The sequence below is a fragment of the Pollicipes pollicipes genome, unplaced genomic scaffold (assembly GCF_011947565.3).
Source record: "Pollicipes pollicipes isolate AB1234 unplaced genomic scaffold, Ppol_2.1 Scaffold_2555;HRSCAF=2994_pilon_pilon_pilon, whole genome shotgun sequence".
NCBI lineage: Eukaryota > Metazoa > Arthropoda > Thecostraca > Pollicipedomorpha > Pollicipedidae > Pollicipes > Pollicipes pollicipes.
Genome location: NW_023596136.1, coordinates 41,795,956 through 41,819,040, shown reverse-complemented (window position 1 = coordinate 41,819,040; position 23,085 = coordinate 41,795,956).

Genomic DNA, 23,085 nt, shown 5'->3' with positions numbered 1-23,085 from the left:
TGGCTGTAGGTTTGGGCCCTGTGTCGAATAAAAAGCACGGATTCAAACTCTGGGTGAACGATGAAAGCTGGGACAAGGCCTGTGATCGCGATTTACATTGGTCGGGGTCCATTAGTCAATGAGAGCTCCCTTCTTCAAGGGCCCAGTTGGAAGTCTGGTCCCAAGCAAATATGCAAATATTTGGATGCAATACAAAAAGGCCTGATCTGGTCTAAATGGTCCCAAACGTTTTGGACCATCGCTGGAATGGCGCTCCCCTGATCTGCCAGTGTGCGGCTATGATAGCACACAAGTTGGAAAACAGCATTCAGATCAACGATTTTGCCAAAACCATTCCGAATTTCACCATGCACGCTGCATTGCCACTATACGGTCATCATCTCATCACCACGTCACTGCCACTAGACTTCAAATGGCGGAATCAAATGAAGGACGAAATATTAAAAACTGGGCTGCAAGAGTGAAATGGTTTGAGTTTTGCTGGACTCATGCCACTGATTTTGTGCTGTCAGAGGTCGATGTCATGGTTTAGATATGGACATGACCCCAAAAAGACATGCAATATTTCACCCCTGCAGACAGTTTGTCGAGAAGCGTGGGAACGGCGTTCAGCAGCCGAAGTGACGAGCGTGAGCTCCAACATACACAGTACGAGGACCTTCATATTGAAAAGGCTGACGCGTGATGCATTTGTTCTGATATTTCTGGAGTGTTGTAACAATTACGTTCAATACCTCGGGGGCTGTAACATTTTGCGCGTGTGATTGCTTCACCAGAGCGTGTGGTCATCCCCTTGACAGTTTCGGGTCTGAGAATGCAGACTACTATTACTCACGTTCTGTAAATTGTGGGTGACGCATCCCCATGCCCCATGGTGTCACCACCGCTGATGGCGACGCCCACAAGGGTGCGACCAACATGTGGTGGGACATGGCACGCCGCTTAATCCGCGCGCGGCAGGGGGGGGAAGTTGACTTCCAGTTCGACTGTTTTTCGCGCACAGGTAAATAACGAACGCTTGCAGCAACAGTGAATTTGCAGTACCTGTTGGTCTATCGGTTTGGCATGCTATGTGCTAATTGGAGTTCTGGTCTATCACCATTAGGGACTTCATGTCAGCTCATTGGGACAACGTTTAAACACTTACACCACGCATAATTTTGTTTTGGGTCATTTGTCATTGCTCACACTTGTAGAATGGAACATGATGGTACCTACAGCCTGCAAATTTCATGATTGTTTATAACATCCAAAGTCGGTGATTCTAAAATCGGACAAATTTTTACATATATTTTGGAAGTATGATGCAAATTCGTAGTATGTTGCGTAGCTTTGGTGTATGTATATAAGGAGGAATACCACTCACGTGCGCAGCCCATCATATTTCCACAGCACACATGACCGTGGTACGGGTCATGACGTATCTCCACAGGCACTTTTCTGTAGATACTTGTTGAGCACAAAAGTAGGGAGTTTTAAAAGGTGATATTAGATGAATAATTCGAATACGCCGCTTAAATTATGTTGTGACATCACTCTGATGCATAATGTGGGCCACAAAAATCTGAGAAGAGATGCAAGGTCACGTGGGGTCATCGAAGGTAAGTTGACCTACGTTTCCAATGGCGCAGAAACCAGATGAGCGGTGTGACGCATGTAACCACATCTTCATCGTGTTAGTGAAGCTGATAGCGTCTCATTTCATGCACCAACGTGCTTGTTCTTATTGTGTTTCAAATACATTGTCAAACGTCGAAGGCACTCTGTGTAATGTGGACGACAGCTGTGGCACTACTTCGGTACCATACAGATGTACAAAACATTATTTTGGACACAGAAAAGCATTGAACCTTATCATATGGACCCGGGTTAGCATTTTAAACTGTAACATCAGCATGGTTTGGTAGGTTTGACCCCACTGAATTCAAATGTCCTCTAGGTCACCAAGTGGTAGTTTTTGTCTGGAATTCTTCTGCACAGTTGGTAATTTCTACACAGTTTTTCTGCACAGGTTGCACCTCTTGACGTGAAACTTATTAGAAGCATGTCGCAGAATCTCTTATCCAAAAAGAATCCATTATCACCGCAGGTGGTCCAATAACTTTTGGCATAGAGACTTCAATATTTCGAAAAGGGGTCATTGGCTGACAGGGGGACGAAGGGACCACCGGTTCGGTACAGAAGCCCCGGACTGAGACAGGGCACTCCCATTATCTTCCATTGAGGGCGAGAAAACGCAAGATTGTCCTCTAGTATTCAAAGACCCGTCCGTGTCTCTGCTCAGCTAACTGACCCCTGGCTGACACGGAACCCCTGAAATGTGGATCCCCTGGTCGTCATAGGAAGCCCCCCCTGCACCCCCCCCCCATTGCTGCAAAGCTCCCAGGCTTGTCCTTTCAGAGGAAATAGAGCCCAGGGCCTCATACAACACAGAGCCGACTGCTCGTTGTTTTGTGGTCTCTTGCTAATAGAGTAGACCGGATTGTCCAAGGCTCCAATCAGTGTAGACGCACTCTGACTGATATTTGAGGTCACGGCCTCACCTCAATGTGACATATGCCCTTTGGGCCATTTAGCCTTCCAGTCGGGTCTTTTATCTTTTTTCTGGAGGGCCCCTAGGGTCCCTTTCTGGACACCCTTCAGACCCCTTTAGAAATGCACCTGGCCCAATCGGACTTAATTGTCGACACCGGCACTCCTGTTCGGCATTGTGTGCTGATTGGCACAGAGCCGCTCATTACATCATGGGACCCTGACCAATGCAAATCGCAGACCTCGGCCTTGTTCCTGTTTGCGCAATGAGCCTAGGGCACAAGCGGTACGGAGCCAACTGTTTCGGTATTTATGGTCTCGGCCGAAATAGAGGCCCGTGTGGCACCAGGAATCCTCAGTCGATGTAATAGGGCCCCTGACTTACGTTTGCGGTCTCGGTTCCACGAGCGAAGATCTTGATGTGACCGACAGATTATGCTTCGGGTACTTCGGGCCCTTCAGACTTCCAATTGGGCCCTTGGTCGTTGGTCCCGATCAGTCATTCGGGCCCCACATTGAGCTCGCTCGAACACCACCACTAGACAGCTTGGAGCCCTTTGCCAACACAGGACCTTTCTTAGGGCACTGTGGGTTCTTGAACGACAAAGGGAGCCCTTATTTACCAGGGAACCCCGAGCAATGTAAATTGACGGCCCGGGCTTGACACTTTCGGGTGTGAGAATCCAGGCGACAATCACTCATGTTCTGTAAATTGTGGGTGACGTGTCCCCATGCCCCACGGCGTCACCACTGCTGATGGCGGCGCCCACAAGGGTGCGACCGGCATATGCTGAGACAAGGCACGCTGCTGAACCCGCGCGCGGCGGGGGGGGGGGGAAGTTGACTTCCCCAACGCTTTTTCGCACACAGGTAAATAACGAACGCTTGCAGCAACAGTGAATTTTCAGTACCTGTTCATCTATCAATTTGGCATGCTATGTGCTAATTGAGGTTTTGCTCTACTAAGATTAGGGACCTCAGGGCAGGTCAAAGACACCAAACCTTAAAAGACTTTGACCGCACATAATTTTGTTGTGGGTCATTTGCCATTGTTCACACTTGTAGTAATAAAACATGATGGTACCTACAACTTACACCTTTCAAATTTGTTCGGACAATGCAAAGTCATTGGCCTGAAATCGGGCAAAGTTTTTCGATGTTTTGGAAATGATGCAAATTTGTAGTATTTTGTGTAGCTTTGGTGCATGTATGTAAAGAAAAGTACTCACTCACATGCACAGCCATAGGACAACCACAAAAGACATGGCAGTGTCCCAGGTCATGACCTATCTCCACGGGCATCTTCTGCAAAACACGTGCCGAACTGACTACAGGCAGTTTTAGGAAATAGTTTTGGACGCAGAACTCGAATACTCCGCCGAGAACACGTTGTGATACCATTCAATGTACCAGATATGAGGCAAGTGATGTCACCACGCAAGCGACAGCATCTGGCTATACGGTGATTATGGGTAAGAGATATAAGAAGCCCCGTGCAGGTTCTTGTCACCTCGTCTCCGAAAAGAAACCTCTACACGCAGCACAATGTGGAGACAGTCAAGCGCACGTTAGATACTGGGAGAAGGGTTCAGCGACATAAAACAATGCAATTCGACATACGTGAACGCTTGCTTCATAACAAGTTATGGGACTAACGAGTAATGACGAGTAATAACGAGTAATAACGAGACTCTGATTCCGAGACGGTCGACTGCTTGCAGCTGGAAACATCTAACGTATGCAACCTCAATACAAACACAAACCAGCAGTGCCGCTGAACACTGATCCCGGTATCTAGCGTGCGCTTGGCTATCTCCACATTATGTCGCGCGTTCATGCTTCTTTTCCAGACGAGGTGGCAAGAACCTGCACGGGGCTTCTTACGGCTCTGGCCCATAATCACCGTATATTCAGATGTTGTCCTTGCTTGCGTGGTGACATCACTAGCCTGATATCTGGTACATTGAATGGTATCACAACGTGTTCTCGGCGGAGTATTCGAGTTCTGCGTCCAAAACTATTTCCTAAAACTGCCTGTAGTCAGTTCGGCACGTGTTTTGCAGAAGATGCCCGTGGAGATAGGTCATGACCTGGGACACTGCCATGTCTTTTGTGGTTGTCCTATGGCTGTGCATGTGAGTGAGTACTTTTCTTTACATACATGCACCAAAGCTACACAAAATACTACAAATTTGCATCATTTCCAAAACATCGAAAAACTTTGCCCGATTTCAGGCCAATGACTTTGCATTGTCCGAACAAATTTGAAAGGTGTAAGTTGTAGGTACCATCATGTTTTATTACTACAAGTGTGAACAATGGCAAATGACCCACAACAAAATTATGTGCGGTCAAAGTCTTTTAAGGTTTGGTGTCTTTGACCTGCCCTGAGGTCCCTAATCTTAGTAGAGCAAAACCTCAATTAGCACATAGCATGCCAAATTGATAGATGAACAGGTACTGAAAATTTACTGTTGCTGCAAGCGTTCGTTATTTACCTGTGTGCGAAAAAACCGTTGGGGAAGTCAACTTCCCCCCCCCCCCCGCCGCGCGCGGGTTCAGCAGCGTGCCTTGTCTCAGCATATGCCGGTCGCACCCTTGTGGGCGCCGCCATCAGCAGTGGTGACGCCGTGGGGCATGGGGACACGTCACCCACAATGTACAGAACGTGAGTGATTGTCGCCTGGATTCTCACACCCGAAAGTGTCAAGCCCGGGCCGTCAATTTACATTGCTCGGGGTTCCCTGGTAAATAAGGGCTCCCTTTGTCGTTCAAGAACCCACAGTGCCCAAAGAAAGGTCCTGTGTTGGCAAAGGGCTCCAAGCTGTCTAGTGGTGGTGTTCGAGCGAGCTCAATGTGGGGCCCGAATGACTGATCGGGACCAACGACCAAGGGCCCAATTGGAAGTCTGAAGGGCCCGAAGTACCCGAAGCATAATCTGTCGGTCACATCAAGATCTTCGCTCGTGGAACCGAGACCGCAAACGTAAGTCAGGGGCCCTATTACATCGACTGAGGATTCCTGGTGCCACACGGGCCTCTATTTCGGGCCGAGACCATAAATACCGAACAGTTGGCTCCGTACCGCTTTGTGCCCTAGGCTCATTGCGCAAACAGGAACAAGGCCGAGGTCTGCGATTTGCATTGGTCAGGGTCCCTGATGTAATGAGCGGCTCTGTGCCAATCAGCACACAATGCCGAACAGGAGGCCCGGTGTCGACAATTAAGTCCGATTGGGCCAGGTGCATTTTCTAAAGGGGTCTGAAGGGTGTCCAGAAAGGGACCCTAAGGCCCCTCCAGAAAAAAGATAAAAGACCCGACTGGAAGGCTAAATGGCCCAAAGGCATATGTCACATTGAGGTGAGGCCGTGACCTCAAATATCAGTCAGAGTGCGTCTTACACTGATTGGGAGCCCTTGGACAATACGGTCTACTCTATTAGCAAGAGACCACAAACAACGAGCAGTCGGCTCTGTGTTGTATGAGCCCTGGGCTCTATTTCCTATGAAAGGACAAGCCTGGGAGCTTTGCAGCAATGGGGGGGGGGGGGGGGGGGGGCTTCTATGACGACCAGGGATCCACATTTCAGGGGTCCGTGTCAGCCAGGGGGTCATTAGCTGAGCAGAGACACGGACGGGTCTTTGAATACTAGAGGACATCTTGCGTTTTCTCGCCCTCAATGGAAGATAATGGGAGTGCCCTGTCTCAGTCCGGGGCTTCTGTACCAACCGGGGCCTTCGTCCCCATGTCAGCCAATGACCCTTTTCGAAATATTGAAGTCTCTATGCCAAAAGTTATTGGACCACCTGCGGTGATAATGGATTCTTTTTGGATAAAGGATTCTGCGACATGCTTCTAATTAAGTTCACGTCAAGAGGTGCAACTGTGCAGAAAACTGTGTAGAAAATTACCAACTGTGCAGAATATTCCGGACAAAAAATACCACTTTGGTGACCTAGAGGACATTTGAATTCAGTGGGGTCAAACCTACAAACCATGCTGATGTTAAATTTAAAATGCTAACCGGGTCCATATGATAAGTTCAATGCTTTTCTATAGTCCAAAATAATGTTTTGTACATCTGTAGGTACCGAAGATGCCAGAGCTGTCGTCCACATTACACATAGTGCCTTCGACGTTTGACAATGTATTTGAAACAAATTAAGAACAAGCACGTTAATGCATGAAATGAGACGCCATCAGCTTCACTAACACGATGAAGATGTGGTTACATGCGTCACACTCGCTCATCTGGTTTCTGCGCCATTGGCAACGTAGGTCACTTACCTTCGATGACCCCACGTGACCTTACATCTCTTCTCAGATTTTTGTGACCACATTATGCATCAGAGTGATATCACAACATAATTTAAGCGGCGTATTCGAATTATTCATCTAATATCACCTTTCAAAACTCCCTACTTTGTGCTCAACAAGTATCTACAGAAAGTGCCTGTGGAGATACGTCATGACCCGTACCACGGTCATGTGTGCTGTGGAAATATGATGGCTGCGCACGTGAGTGAGTATTCTTCTTTATATACATACACCAAAGCTACGCAACATACTACGAATTTGCATCAACTCCAAAATATAGTAAAAATTTGTCCGATTTTAGATCACCGACTTTGGATGTTATAAGCAATCATGAAATTCGCAGACTGTAGGTACCATCATGTTCCATTTCTACAAGTGTGAGCAATGACAAATGACCCAAAGCAAAATTATGTGTGGTTGAAGTGTTTAAAGATTGGCCCTTTGATCTGACCTGAGGTCCCTAATGTTAATAGACCAGAACTCCAATCAGCACATAGCATGCCAACCCGATAGACCAACAGGTACTGCAAATTCACTGTTGCTGCAAGCGTTCGTTATTTACCTGTGCGCGAAAAACAGTCGAACTGGAAGTCAACTTCCCCCCCCTGCCGCGCGCGGAATAAGCGGCGTGCCATGTCCCACCACATGTAGGTCGCACCCTTGTGGGCGTCGCCATCAGCGGTGGTGACACCATGGGGCATGGGGATGCGTCACCCACAATTTACAGAACGTGAGTAATAGTAGTCTGCATTCTCAGACCCGAAACTGTCAAGGGGATGACCACACGCTCTGGTGAAGCAATCACACGCGCAAAATGTTACAACCCCCGAGGTATTGAACGTAATTATTACAACACTCCAGAAATATCAGAACAAATGCATCACGCGTCAGCCTTTTCAATATGAAGCTCCTCGTACTGTGTATGTTGGAGCTCACGCTCGTCACTTCGGCTGCTGAACGCCGTTCCCACGCTTCTCGACAAACTGTCTGCAGGGGTGAAATATTGCATGTCTTTTTGGGGTCATGTCCATATCTAAACCATGACATCGACCTCTGACAGCACAAAATCAGTGGCATGAGTCCAGCAAAACTCAAACCATTTCACTCTTGCAGACCAGTTTTTAATATTTCGTCCTTCATTTGACTCGGCCATTTGAAGTCTAGTGGCAGTGACGTGGTGATGAGATGATGACCGTATAGTGGCAATGCAGCGTGCATGCTGAAATTCGGAATGGTTTTGGCAAAATCGTTGATCTGAATGCTGTTCTCCAACTTGTGTGCTATCATAGCCGCACACTGGCAGATCAGGGGAGCGCCATTCCAGCGATGGTCCAAAACGTTTGGGACCATTTAGACCAGATCAGGCCTTTTTGTATTGCATCCAAATATTTGCATATTTGCTTGGGACCAGACTTCCAACTGGGCCCTTGAAGAAGGGAGCTCTCATTGATTAATGGACCCCGACAAATGTAAATCGCGATCACAGGCCTTGTCCCAGCTTTCATCGTTCACCCAGAGTTTGAATCCGTGCTGTTTTATTCGACACAGGGCCCAAACCTACAGCCATACACATATGCACACTTTACGGGCTGGCTTATGTGTATATAAGCATGCATCCTATTCATGAAGAGCTTGGTCTGAAGACAATGATAACATCTGTGTCACGTTGAAGTAAAGGCCACATTTTTGGCCCTTGCTTTAGTGCCGGCCATATCCTCAGTAGCCTTTATAGCTGTAACCGTGGTAACCGCCGTAGCCGCCATAACCACCGTAGCCGCCGTGCCGTCCATAGCCGCCATAACCACCATAGCCGCCGTAACCGCCGTAGCCACCCTAACGACCGTAGCCGCCGTAACCGCCGTAGCCGCCATAACCACCGTAACCGCCGTAACCGCCGTAACCGCCGTAGCCGCCATAACCACCGTATCCGCTGTAACCGCCGTAGCCGCCGTAACCACCGTAGCCGCCGTAACCACCGTAGCCGCCATAACCGCCGTACCCGCCGTATCCGCCGTAACCGCCGTATTTGTAAAGACCGCGGCCGCCGTAACCGCCGTATCCCTTGTAGCCGCCATAGCCGCCGTATCCTCCGTAGCCGCCATAGCCGCCGTAGCCGCCGTATCCACCAAAGAAGCCGTAGCCACCGCCATGACCTCTGGGGCCATAGCCAAAGCCGCCGGCAACAGCGACAGCCACCAGGCAGGACAGAATCACCAGCTGAAACAGACCGCACATCGATAATTATCTCCCGCCATGCTACTGGGCGCCTTGAACTATGCAGGTACAAATAGGCGAGGGTCATGGCCTGTTTACACGTCTGGAATGTTGCAGGGAAAATTTACATAGGTGATGATATATGACATCGTCAGCTTGCATCGACAGTATGTGCATCGACTGGTGGCAGCAGTCAGCCATGTCAGCCGCTACCGGCTCAGCACGGGAACGCGGTGGATCAGATCACAGCCCTGCCGTTCGCTCGCTGCTGGATGGCGGGGAGACCACAAGTCGCCGACGCGCTGCATCAAACGCTTTACCCATTCGGAAGTACGCACCTTCATGGCGGCGGATGTGTTGCAGGCTGGAGTGGACTGCAGTGAATGTGCCTCCGAAATATTCTGGCAGCCTTAAATAGGTAAGGGGACCACACCTGTTTTCACTCTTTGAGAGCTGCGACACATGCGTGCATGCCTACGGCCACGCCCTGTTGGAAACTGGACTGTTTGGGTAAACGCCCCATTGGGTAATGCAAAGCTGGTCAAGCTTTCCTCTGTCTCTGCTGTGCATAAGCACGCCATGTTATTCCCCGTGAGAGCACCAATATTTCCTTGTAAGCCTCGCTTAACTGTGGTGACCAAAAGACCAGCAGACCATTACACGGGTTGGACAAATCCGTGGCTTGCGTATTCATCCACAGATTGTTTTGGATCGGATGAGAAATTTCTTCAAAAGCACGGATTCGAACCGAACCACATGCCACAATTGTCAAGTACGCAGGTATATAACGGGTTAAATATCAATAAAAGTAATCTAATCCGAAATGTGGTCTGAAAGGATGCACTGAAACCTAACCGCAACATAAAGGTGTTCCCAAAACACAAAAGATTCAGTGGCGTGCAGAGAACCCATTGGTTACATAGATCATCCATAAATTCAGCCAACAAATGTTTTGTTGAACACTGGCAGCTTTGTACAAATTACTACTGCGTATATATCCTGTCTTGGAAAACTATAGCTCCAGTGACAAATACGATAGCTGATATGCCTGATTATAAATAGCTGAATTCCCTTGGCATTTTCTTTCTAATAATGCACTTGGAATCTTTTGAGTTCGTGGATTTCTGGAAGCAGGGTTCGCGCTTAGCAGTGCTGGTGTGTAAGTCCTGAACCATACCATCCGATCACGTAATTCCATTTCAACGGCAGAATTTGCTGGCGAAAGTTTAACGTGCCGCAACGTTCGGCTACGGTCCGTGCTGCCCTCTGACGTCAGCTGACCCTTAGCGCAGCTGCTACCACGGGCCACAGGCCATACCTGTCCAGGCCAAATAGCGAGCTCCAGGGTCGACTCAAACCCACCCCGTCACGGGCTTGTGGATCGCAAGGCAGGTAACCAACCAACTGAGCCAATGGATAAGACTAGTACCCTCCGATCTTCTCAGTAATCCCATTTAACCGATGTGGGTGGGATTACATAAATAAAAATAACTGATGTTCGTTGGCGGAAAGCCCACCCGAAACAAAAAGGAAAGCTCTTGTCTGAAAACAATAAAAAAGATCCACCTCAAAGCAGGCCCTAGAACATTAGGTCAGCTCAACATTGGGAGGGGTAGGGGGAGGGGGGAAGGGTTCAGCAGCACAAAACAATACAAATCGACATCCATGAACGCTTGCTTGATAAGGCGTTATGACTGAGAATTTCGAGTCGGGCGATTGCCTGCAGCTGAAAACACCTCAGGTATCTAGCCTCAATACAAATGGAAAATCAACAACACCGCTGAACACTACTCCCAGTATCTAGCGTGCACTTGGCTATCTGCACATTGTGCCGTGTATAGACGCTTCTTTCCGGAGACGAGGTGGCAATAACCTACACAGGGCTTCTTACAGCAATCTTCCATCTTCACCGTACAGCCAGATACTGTCGTTACTTGCGTGGTGACATCACTTGTCCACTCGTCATACTGTTTGAGCGGAACAACCACGCTGGGAATAAGTTCCAAAAAAGAGCTGGGAAAGTATCATAAATATTGTGGAATAAGCAATGTTTGATCCGAAGAATTTTTTATATGCCGCTACCCAAGCACAGGTAACCAGGAGTGCCCTTCCCTCAATCCCAGCGACGCAGTAAACCGTACGTTAACACCAGAAAACATAAAATCAGGCTGCGGCACTCCCAGCTAGGAAGATGGAACAAACGTAAAGAAGCAGGCGAAGAGGTAGCGCAGACCCGAAGGAATTGTGTTATGTAATAGGTAGGGAAAAATCATAGATGAGGCTTAAAGTAGTCATTAGCAAAAGTCAGCTAATGACAGCCCGCTATAACCGCCCAGTAAGCTACAACCACTCAATTCACCGTGTTAGTAAGGGCTATACAGTCACACAAGTCGGAGGGGGGAATTACCTGGTCATTTTCGTGGCGGGTTTTGAGCTGGATGTCCAGGGAGTCCACCCGGCTAAGCAGAGCTTGTTGCTGGGAGCCATATATACTATGTCACACAATATGATAATTATGTCACAAGGTAAGGCGAAACTAGGCTGCTGAAATTTGAAGAACTGGTTGAGTCTTTTTAAAGCATGGTTATGTACACGGCGGCAAAAATCCCAAGTCTTGAGTGTTGGGCCGGTCTCGGGAAACGGCGGTATCCTTGTGTAGAACACTAGGCAAAACGATGGTCTGCACTTGTCAATAGTGCGATCAGAAACCTAAAACATATCGGATTTATTTCGAGGCAGTGAAGCAGGCAGAGGGCACGAGGATCATGTGGCCCTCTTAGGTCTCGTGGCGTCCCTCGTGTCCCTGAGGGCCGGCGATTAAGGGTCCGAAGGGCTGGCCAGAGGTCGCATTAAATGACCCAGATTTGCGGGCTGAGCCCTCTAACACCAGTCAAAGGACAAGTTGCGATGATGACGGGCACTCAAGTCGACGAAGATCCCTTTATCGATCAGGCACCACCAGTACCGAATAGTCGGCTCAATGACGACTTTGGCCTGATCATTTCCCAAGCAGGAAGCTGGGACAAAGCCTAGGACCGCGATTTCTATTGGCCGGGGTCCCTCGGTCAATGAAGGCTCCCTAACTTGTTCAGAGACCCACAGCGCCCAACAGGGGTCCTTTGCTGCCAAGGGGTCCCAAGCTGGCCAGTAGCGATGTTCGAGAGAGCCCGAAGAGTGCCCCGAATGGCTAATCGGGACCAACGACCAAGAGACCAGTGAGAAGTCTGGACCCAAACAAATATGCAGAGATTTGGATGCAAAACAAAAGGGTCTGGTCTGGTCTAAATGGTCCCAAACGTTTTGGACCATCGCCGGAATGGCGCTCCCCTGATCTGCCAGTGTGTGGCTACGATACAACACAAGTAGGAAAACAGCATTCAGATAAGCTTTTTTGCCAAAACTATTCCGAGACTTCAGCATGCGCACTGCAGTGCCACTATAACGTCATCATCTAATCACCAAGTCACTGCCACTAGACTTCAAATGGCGGAGTGAATTGGAAGTCGGAAACCTCTGAAAATTGAGCTGCAAAAGTGAAATAGCTTGAGCTTCGCGGAATTCATGCCGGTGGTTTAGTGCTGTCAGAGATCCAGTTGAAGGTCTAGGGGTAGTCATGAGCCCAAAAAGGCATACAATATTTCACCCCTGCAGACAGTTTGTCGAGAAGCGTGGGACGGCGTTCAGCAGCCGAAGTGACGAGCGTGACCTCCCACACACACAGTACGAGGAGCTTCGTATTGAAGAGGCTGGCGCGCGGTGCACTTGTTCTTATAATTCTAGAGCGTTTTAATAATCGCGTTTAATACGTTTGGGGTTGTGACATTTTGCGCGTGTGGCTGCTTCACCAGAGCGCGTAGTCACGCGCTTGACAATTTCGGGTCTGAGAATGCAGACGGCTGTTCTCTCTATACTCTCGTTCTGTAAATTAAAACTGACGCGTCCCCATGCCCCAGCGTGTCACCACCGCTGGTGGCTGCGCCCACAAGGGTGCGACCGGCATGTGGTGGGACAAGGCACGCTGCTTAACCCGTGCTCAGCCGGGGGGAAAGTTGACTTCCCCGTACGGTTTTTCGCGCGTAGGTAAATAACGAACGCATGCAGCGACCGTAAATTTTCAGTACCTGTGCATCTATCAATTTGGCATGCTATGTGCTAATTGAGGTTTTGGTCTACTACGATTAGGGACGGTAGGTCACGTCAAAGACACCAACACTTAAAAGACTTTGACCACACATAATTTTGTTGTGGGTCATTTGCCATTGCTCACACTTGTAATAATAGAACATGGTGGTACGTACAGTTTGCAAATGTCATATTTGTTTGGATAATGCAAAGTCAGTGACCTGAAATCGGGGAAATTTTTGTCATATGTTGGAATTGAAACAAAATTGCAACATTTTGCGTAGCTTTGGTATATGCATATAAAGAAAAGTACTCACTCCCATGCACACCCATCGCATGTCCACAGAAGACATGGCCGTGTCCCAAGTCATAACCTATCTCCGCAGGCACCTTCTGCAAAACACATGCCGAGCTAAATATAGGCAGGTTTAGGAAGTAATTTTGGACGCAGAATTCGAATACTCAATCGAGAACAAGCTGTGATACCATTCAATGAACCAGATATCAGGCAAGTGATGTCACCACGCAAGGAACGACAGCATCTGGCTATACGGTGATTATGGGCCAGAGCTGTAAGAAGCCCGTGCACGTTCTTGTCACCTCGTCTCCAAAAAGAAGCCTCTATACGCGGCACAATGTGGAGACAGTGAAGTGCACGCTAGATACCGGGATAAGGGTTCAGCGGCGTTGTTGGTTTTGTGTTTGTATTGAGGTTGGATACGTTAGGTGTTTTAGCTGCAAGCAATCGACCGTTTCGGAATTTTCAGTCATAACGCGTTATCAAGCAAGCATTCATGTATGTCGAATTGTATTGTTTTGCGCCGCTGAACCCTACTCCGCCTCCCCTCCCCACCCGTCCCCCCACCGCTCCCGATATTCAGCTGGCCTGTTGTTTTAGGGCCCGCCCTGAGGTGCATCTTTTAATTGTTCTCACATAAGAACGCACCAATTTTTGGATGGGCTTTCACCAAAGGACATCAGTTATTATTTGTATTTGTTTTATGTATCTATTTATTACTATGTTGTTCATTATGTTATTCATACAATGCCGCCCACTCGGGTTAAATGAGATAACTGACAAAATCAGACTAACTAGTCTGTTTTATTGGCTCAGTTGATTGATTACCTGCCTTGTGCTTCACAAGCCTGTGGCGAGTTCAAGTCAATCCAGACGTTTGCTATTTCCCCTGGATAGGTATGGGCAGCGGCCTGTGGCAGCAGCTGCGCTAGGGGTCAGGTGGCGTCAGAGGGCAGTACGGACCGTTGCCACGCACTGCGGCACATTAAACTTTCACCATAGAATTCTGCTACCAAAATATAGTTATGTAACAGGATGGTAGGGGTCAGGACTTACACAGCAAATACTGCTTAGCGCGAGCTCTGGTCCCAGAAATCCATCCATTCAAAAGGTTTTAAGTGCACCTTTAACAAGAAAACGTCAAGCTGTCAGCTAATTTTAATCAGGCATTTCAGCTACCCTATTAATTACTAAAGCCATAGTTTTCCCAGGTAGGATATATATATATATATATATATATATATATATATATATATATATACATGCTATCAATTACTACACAGCTGCTAGTGTTCTCCAGAAAATCTGTGAGCTAAAATTATGGATGAGTTATTTAACCTATGTGTACCTATAGTTTTCCAACGCCGGATATACACGCGTCATTATTTAGTACACAGCTGTCACGTTCCTCAGAAAACTTGTTAGCTGAATCTATGGATGAGTTATGTAGCCAATGGGTTAATTGAATGCCACTGAATGTTTTGTGTCTGGTGAACACTTTTATTTTATGCTTAGGTTTCATTGCATCCTTTCCAAAAAATGTTACGGATTATATTACTTTTATTGATATTTAACCCGTCCTATTCGTGTGTGCTTGGTAACTGTAGCATGCGGTTCGGTACTATTCCGTGTTTTTGAAGAAATCTCTTATCCGATCCAAAGCAATCTGTTCATGGATCCGCAAGCCACCGATTTAACCAGTCCGTGTAGTGCTCTGATGTTCTTTCGATCACCCCAATTAGGCGAGGCTTACAAGGAAATATCGGTTTTGTCATGAGGAAACACATTTGTGGCTTATGCACAGCAGAGACAGAGGAAAGACGGGCCAGCATTGTATCGCCCAATGGGCGTTTACGCAAACAGTCCAGTTTTGAAGCATGGCGTGGCCGGAAGCATGCACGTCTGTGTCGCGGCTCTCAAAGAGGAAGGGCAGGTGTGGTCACCTCACCTATTTAAGGCTGCCACAATATTTCGGAGACACATTCACTGCAGCCCACCCCGGCCTGCAATACATCCACCGCCATGAAGGTGAGTACTTCCGAATGGGTAGAGCGTTTGATGCAGTGCGTCGGCGACTTGTAGTCTCTCCACCATCCAGCAGCGAGCGAACCACAGGGCTGTGATCTGGTCCTCTGCGTTCCCGTGCTGAGCCGGTAGCGGCTGACATGGCTGACTGCTGCCACCAGTCGATGCACATACTGTCGATGCAAGCTGACGATGTCATATATCATCACCTATGTAAATTTTCCCTGCAACATTCCAGACGTGTAAACAGGCCATGACCCTCGCCTATTTGTACCTGCATAGTTCAAGGCGCCCAGTAGCATGGCGGGAGATAATTATCGATGTGCGGTCTGTTTCAGCTGGTGATTCTGTCCTGCCTGGTGGCTGTCGCTGTTGCCGGCGGCTTTGGCTATGGCCCCAGAGGTCATGGCGGTGGCTACGGCTTCTTTGGTGGATACGGCGGCTACGGCGGCTATGGCGGCTACGGAGGATACGGCGGCTATGGCGGCTACAAGGGATACGGCGGTTACGGCGGCCGCGGTCTTTACAAATACGGCGGTTACGGCGGATACGGCGGGTACGGCGGTTATGGCGGCTACGGTGGTTACGGCGGCTACGGTGGTTACGGCGGCTACGGCGGTTACAGCGGATACGGTGGTTATGGCGGCTACGGCGGTTACGGCGGTTACGGCGGTTACGGTGGTTATGGCGGCTACGGCGGTTACGGCGGCTACGGTCGTTAGGGTGGCTACGGCGGTTACGGCGGCTATGGTGGTTATGGCGGCTATGGACGGCACGGCGGCTACGGTGGTTATGGCGGCTACGGCGGTTACCACGGTTACAGCTATAAAGGCTACTGAGGATATGGCCGGCACTAAAGCAAGGGCCAAAAATGTGGCCTTTACTTCAACGTGACACAGATGTTATAATTGTCTTCAGACCAAGCTCTTCATGAATAGGATGCATGCTTATATACACATAAGCCAGCCCGTAAAGTGTGCATATGTGTATGGCTGTAGGTTTGGGCCCTGTGTCGAATAAAACAGCACGGATTCAAACTCTGGGTGAACGATGAAAGCTGGGACAAGGCCTGTGATCGCGATTTACATTGGTCGGGGTCCATTAGTCAATGAGAGCTCCCTTCTTCAAGGGCCCATTTGGAAGTCTGGTCCGAAGCAAACATGCAAATATTTGGATGCAATACAAAAAGGCCTGATCTGGTCTAAATGGTCCCAAACGTTTTGGACCATCGCTGGAATGGCGCTCCCCTGATCTGCCAGTGTGCGGCTATGATAGCACACAAGTTGGAGAACAGCATTCAGATCAACGATTTTGCCAAAACCATTCCGAATTTCAGCATGCACGCTGCATTGCCACTATACGGTCATCATCTCATCACCACGTCACTGCCACTAGACTTCAAATGGCGGAATCAAATGAAGGACGAAATATTAAAAACTGGGCTGCAAGAGTGAAATGGTTTGAGTTTTGCTGGACTCATGCCACTGATTTTGTGCTGTCAGAGGTCGATGTCATGGTTTAGGGATGGACATGACCCCAAAAAGACATGCAATATTTCACCCCTGCAGACAGTTTGTCGAGAAGCGTGGGAACGGCGTTCAGCAGCCGAAGTGACGAGCGTGAGCTCCAACATACACAGTACGAGGACCTTCATATTGAAAAGGCTGACGCGTGATGCATTTGTTCTGATATTTCTGAAGTGTTGTAATAATTACGTTCAATACCTCGGGGGTCGTAACATTTTGCGCGTGTGATTGCTTCACCAGAGCGTGTGGTCGTGCCCTTGACAGTTTTGGGTCTGAGAATGCAGACTACTATTACTCACGTTCTGTAAATTGTGGGTGACGCATCCCCATGCCCCATGGTGTCACCACCGCTGATGGCGACGCCCACAAGGGTGCGACCTACATGTGGTGGGACATGGCACGCCGCTTATTCCGCGCGCGGCAGGGGGGGGAAGTTGACTTCCAGTTCGACTGTTTTTCGCGCACAGGTAAATAACGAACGCTTGCAGCAACAGTGAATTTGCAGTACCTGTTGGTCTATCGGTTTGGCATGCTATGTGCTGATTGGAGTTCTGGTCTATTAACATTAGGGACCTCAGGTCAGATCAAAGGGCCAATCTTTAAACACTTCAACCACACATAATTTTGCTTTGGGTCATTTGTCATTGCTCACACTTGTAGAAATGGAACATGATGGTACCTACAGTCTGCGAATTTCATGATTGCTTATAACATCCAAAGTCGGTGATCTAAAATCGGACAAATTTTTACTATATTTTGGAGTTGATGCAAATTCGTAGTATGTTGCGTAGCTTTGGTGTATGTATATAAAGAAGAATACTCACTCACGTGCGCAGCCATCATATTTCCACAGCACACATGACCGTGGTACGGGTCATGACGTATCTCCACAGGCACTTTCTGTAGATACTTGTTGAGCACAAAGTAGGGAGTTTTGAAAGGTGATATTAGATGAATAATTCGAATACGCCGCTTAAATTATGTTGTGATATCACTCTGATGCATAATGTGGTCACAAAAATCTGAGAAGAGATGTAAGGTCACGTGGGGTCATCGAAGGTAAGTGACCTACGTTGCCAATGGCGCAGAAACCAGATGAGCGAGTGTGACGCATGTAACCACAGCTTCATCGTGTTAGTGAAGCTGATAGCGTCTCATTTCATGCACCAACGTGCTTGTTCTTAATTTGTTTCAAATACATTGTCAAACGTCGAAGGCACTATGTGTAATGTGGACGACAGCTGTGGCATCATCGGTACCTACAGATGTACAAAACATTATTTTGGACAACAGAAAAGCATTGAACTTATCATATGGACCCGGCTAGCATTTTAAATTTAACATCAGCATGGTTTGTAGGTTTGACCCCACTGAATTCAAATGTCCTCTAGGTCACCAAAGTGGTATTTTTTGTCCGGAATATTCTGCACAGTTGGTAATTTTCTACACAGTTTTCTGCACAGTTGCACCTCTTGACGTGAACTTAATTAGAAGCATGTCGCAGAATCCTTTATCCAAAAAGAATCCATTATCACCGCAGGTGGTCCAATAACTTTTGGCATAGAGACTTCAATATTTCGAAAAGGGTCATTGGCTGACATGGGGACGAAGGCCCCGGTCGGTACAGAAGCTCCGGACTGAGACAGGGCACTCTCATTATCTTCCATTGAGGGCGAGAAAACGCAAGATGTCCTCTAGTATTCAAAGACCCGTCCGTGTCTCTGCTCAGCTAATGACCCCCTGGCTGACACGGGACCCCTGAAATGTGGATCCCTGGTCGTCATAGAAGCCCCCCTCCCCCCCCGCATTGCTGCAAAGGCCCCAGCCTTGTCGTTTCGTAGCAAATGGAGCCCAGGGCTCATACAACACAGAGCCGACTGCTCGTTGTTTGTGGTCTCTTGCTAATAGAGTAGACCGTATTGTCCAAGGGCTCCCAATCAGTGTAAGACGCACTCTGACTGATATTTGAGGTCACGGCCTCACCTCAATGTGACAAATGCCTTTGGGCCATTTAGCCTTCCAGTCGGGTCTTTTATCTTTTTTTTGGAGGGGCCCTTAGGGTCCCTTTCTGGACACCCTTCAGACCCCTTTAGAAAATGCACCTGGCCCAATCGGACTTAATTGTCGACACCGGGCCTCCTGTTCGGCATTGTGTGCTGATTGGCACAGAGCCGCTCATTACATCAGGGACCCTGACCAATGCAAATCGCAGACCTCGGCCTTGTTCCTGTTTGCGCAATGAGCCTAGGGCACAAAGCGGTACGGAGCCAACTGTTCGGTATTGATGGTCTCGGCCCGAAATAGAGGCCCGTGTGGCACCAGGAATCCTCAGTCGATGTAATAGGGCCCCTGACTTACGTTTGCGGTCTCGGTTCCACGAGCGAAGATCTTGATGTGACCGACAGATTATGCTTCGGGTACTTCGGGCCCTTCAGACTTCCAATTGGGCCCTTGGTCGTTGGTCCCGATCAGTCATTCGGGCCCCACATTGAGCTCGCTCGAACACCACCACTAGACAGCTTGGAGCCCTTTGCCAACACAGGACCTTTCTTAGGGCACTGTGGGTTCTTGAACGACAAAGGGAGCCCTTATTAACCAGGGAACCCCGAGCAATGTAAATTGACGGCCCGGGCTTGACACTTTCGGGTGTGAGAATCCAGGCGACAATCACTCACGTTCTGTAAATTGTGGGTGACGTGTCCCCATGCCCCACGGCGTCACCACTGCTGATGGCGGCGCCCACAAGGGTGCGACCGGCATATGCTGAGACAAGGCACGCTGCTGAACCCGCGCGCGGCGGGGGGGGGGAAGTTGACTTCCCCAACGCTTTTTCGCACACAGGTAAATAACGAACGCTTGCAGCAACAGTAAATTTTCAGTACCTGTTCATCTATCAATTTGGCATGCTATGTGCTAATTGAGGTTTTGCTCTACTAAGATTAGGGACCTCAGGGCAGGTCAAAGACACCAAACCTTAAAAGACTTTGACCGCACATAATTTTGTTGTGGGTCATTTGCCATTGTTCACACTTGTAGTAATAAAACATGATGGTACCTACAATTTGCGCTTTTCAAATTTGTTCGGACAATGCAAAGTCAGTGGCCTGAAATCGGACAAAGTTTTTCAATGTTTTGGAAATGATGCAAATTTGTAGTATTTTGTGTAGCTCTGGTGCATGTATATAAAGAAATGTACTCACTCACATGCACAGCCATCGTATGTCCACAGAAGACATGACCGTGTCCCAGGTCATGACGTATCTCCACGGACACCTTCTGCAAAACACATGCCGAGCTGAATAGAGGCAGTTTTAGGAAATAATTTTGGACGCATAATTCGAATACTCCGCCGAGAACACGTTGTGATACCATTCAATGTACCAGATATGAGGCAAGTGATGTCACCACGCAAGCGACAGCATCTGGCTATACGGTGATTATGGGTAAGAGATATAAGAAGCCCCGTGCAGGTTCTTGTCACCTCGTCTCCGAAAAGAAACCTCTACACGCAGCACAATGTGGAGACAGTCAAGCGCACGTTAGATACTGGGAGAAGGGTTCAGCGACATAAAACAATGCAATTCGACATACGTGAACGCTTGCTTCATAACAAGTTATGGGACTAACGAGTAATGACGAGTAATAACGAGTAATAACGAGACTCTGAATTCCGAGACGGTCGACTGCTTGCAGCTGGAAACATCTAACGTATGCAACCTCAATACAAACACAAAACCAGCAGTGCCGCTGAACACTGATCCCGGTATCTAGCGTGCGCTTGGCTATCTCCACATTATGTCGCGCGTTCATGCTTCTTTTCCAGACGAGGTGGCAAGAACCTGCACGGGGCTTCTTACGGCTCTGGCCCATAATCACCGTATATTCAGATGTTGTCCTTGCTTGCGTGGTGACATCACTAGCCTGATATCTGGTACATTGAATGGTATCACAACGTGTTCTCGGCGGAGTATTCGAGTTCTGCGTCCAAAACTATTTCCTAAAACTGCCTGTAGTCAGTTCGGCACGTGTTTTGCAGAAGATGCCCGTGGAGATAGGTCATGACCTGGGACACTGCCATGTCTTTTGTGGTTGTCCTATGGCTGTGCATGTGAGTGAGTACTTTTCTTTACATACATGCACCAAAGCTACACAAAATACTACAAATTTGCATCATTTCCAAAACATCGAAAAACTTTGCCCGATTTCAGGCCAATGACTTTGCATTGTCCGAACAAATTTGAAAGGTGCAAGTTGTAGGTACCATCATGTTTTATTACTACAAGTGTGAACAATGGCAAATGACCCACAACAAAATTATGTGCGGTCAAAGTCTTTTAAGGTTTGGTGTCTTTGACCTGCCCTGAGGTCCCTAATCTTAGTAGAGCAAAACCTCAATTAGCACATAGCATGCCAAATTGATAGATGAACAGGTACTGAAAATTTACTGTTGCTGCAAGCGTTCGTTATTTACCTGTGTGCGAAAAACCGTTGGGGAAGTCAACTTCCCCCCCCCCCCGCCGCGCGCGGGTTCAGCAGCGTGCCTTGTCTCAGCATATGCCGGTCGCACCCTTGTGGGCGCCGCCATCAGCAGTGGTGACGCCGTGGGGCATGGGGACACGTCACCCACAATTTACAGAACGTGAGTGATTGTCGCCTGGATTCTCACACCCGAAAGTGTCAAGCCCGGGCCGTCAATTTACATTGCTCGGGGTTCCCTGGTTAATAAGGGCTCCCTTTGTCGTTCAAGAACCCACAGTGCACTAAGAAACGTCCTGTGTTGGCAAAGGGCTCCAAGCTGTCTAGTGGTGGTGTTCGAGCGAGCTCAATGTGGGGCCCGAATGACTGATCGGGACCAACGACCAAGGGCCCAATTGGAAGTCTGAAGGGCCCGAAGTACCCGAAGCATAATCTGTCGGTCACATCAAGATCTTCGCTCGTGGAACCGAGACCGCAAACGTAAGTCAGGGGCCCTATTACACCGACTGAGGATTCCTGGTGCCACACGGGCCTCTATTTCGGGCCGAGACCATCAATTCCGAACAGTTGGCTCCGTACCGCTTTGTGCCCTAGGCTCATTGCGCAAACAGGAACAAGGCCGAGGTCTGCGATTTGCATTGGTCAGGGTCCCTGATGTAGTGAGCGGCTCTGTGCCAATCAGCACACAATGCCGAACAGGAGGCCCGGTGTCGACAATTAGGTCCGATTGGGCCAGGTGCATTTTCTAAAGGGGTCTGAAGGGTGTCCAGAAAGGGACCCTAGGGGGCCCTCCAGAAAAAAGATAAAAGACCCGACTGGAAGGCTAAATGGCCCAAAGGCATATGTCACATTGAGGTGAGGCCGTGACCTCAAATATCAGTCAGAGTGCGTCTTACACTGATTGGGAGCCCTTGGACAATACGGTCTACTCTATTAGCAAGAGACCACAAACAACGAGCAGTCGGCTCTGTGTTGTATGAGCCCTGGGCTCTATTTCCTATGAAAGGACAAGCCTGGGAGCTTTGCAGCAATGGGGGGGGGGAGGGGGGCTTCTATGACGACCAGGGATCCACATTTCAGGGGTCCCGTGTCAGCCAGGGGGTCATTAGCTGAGCAGAGACACGGACGGGTCTTTGAATACTAGAGGACATCTTGCGTTTTCTCGCCCTCAATGGAAGATAATGAGAGTGCCCTGTCTCAGTCCGGGGCTTCTGTACCGACCGGGGCCTTCGTCCCCATGTCAGCCAATGACCCTTTTCGAAATATTGAAGTCTCTATGCCAAAAGTTATTGGACCACCTGCGGTGATAATGGATTCTTTTTGGATAAAGGATTCTGCGACATGCTTCTAATTAAGTTCACGTCAAGAGGTGCAACTGTGCAGAAAACTGTGTAGAAAATTACCAACTGTGCAGAATATTCCGGACAAAAAATACCACTTTGGTGACCTAGAGGACATTTGAATTCAGTGGGGTCAAACCTACAAACCATGCTGATGTTAAATTTAAAATGCTACCCGGGTCCATATGATAAGTTCAATGCTTTTCTATAGTCCAAAATAATGTTTTGTACATCTG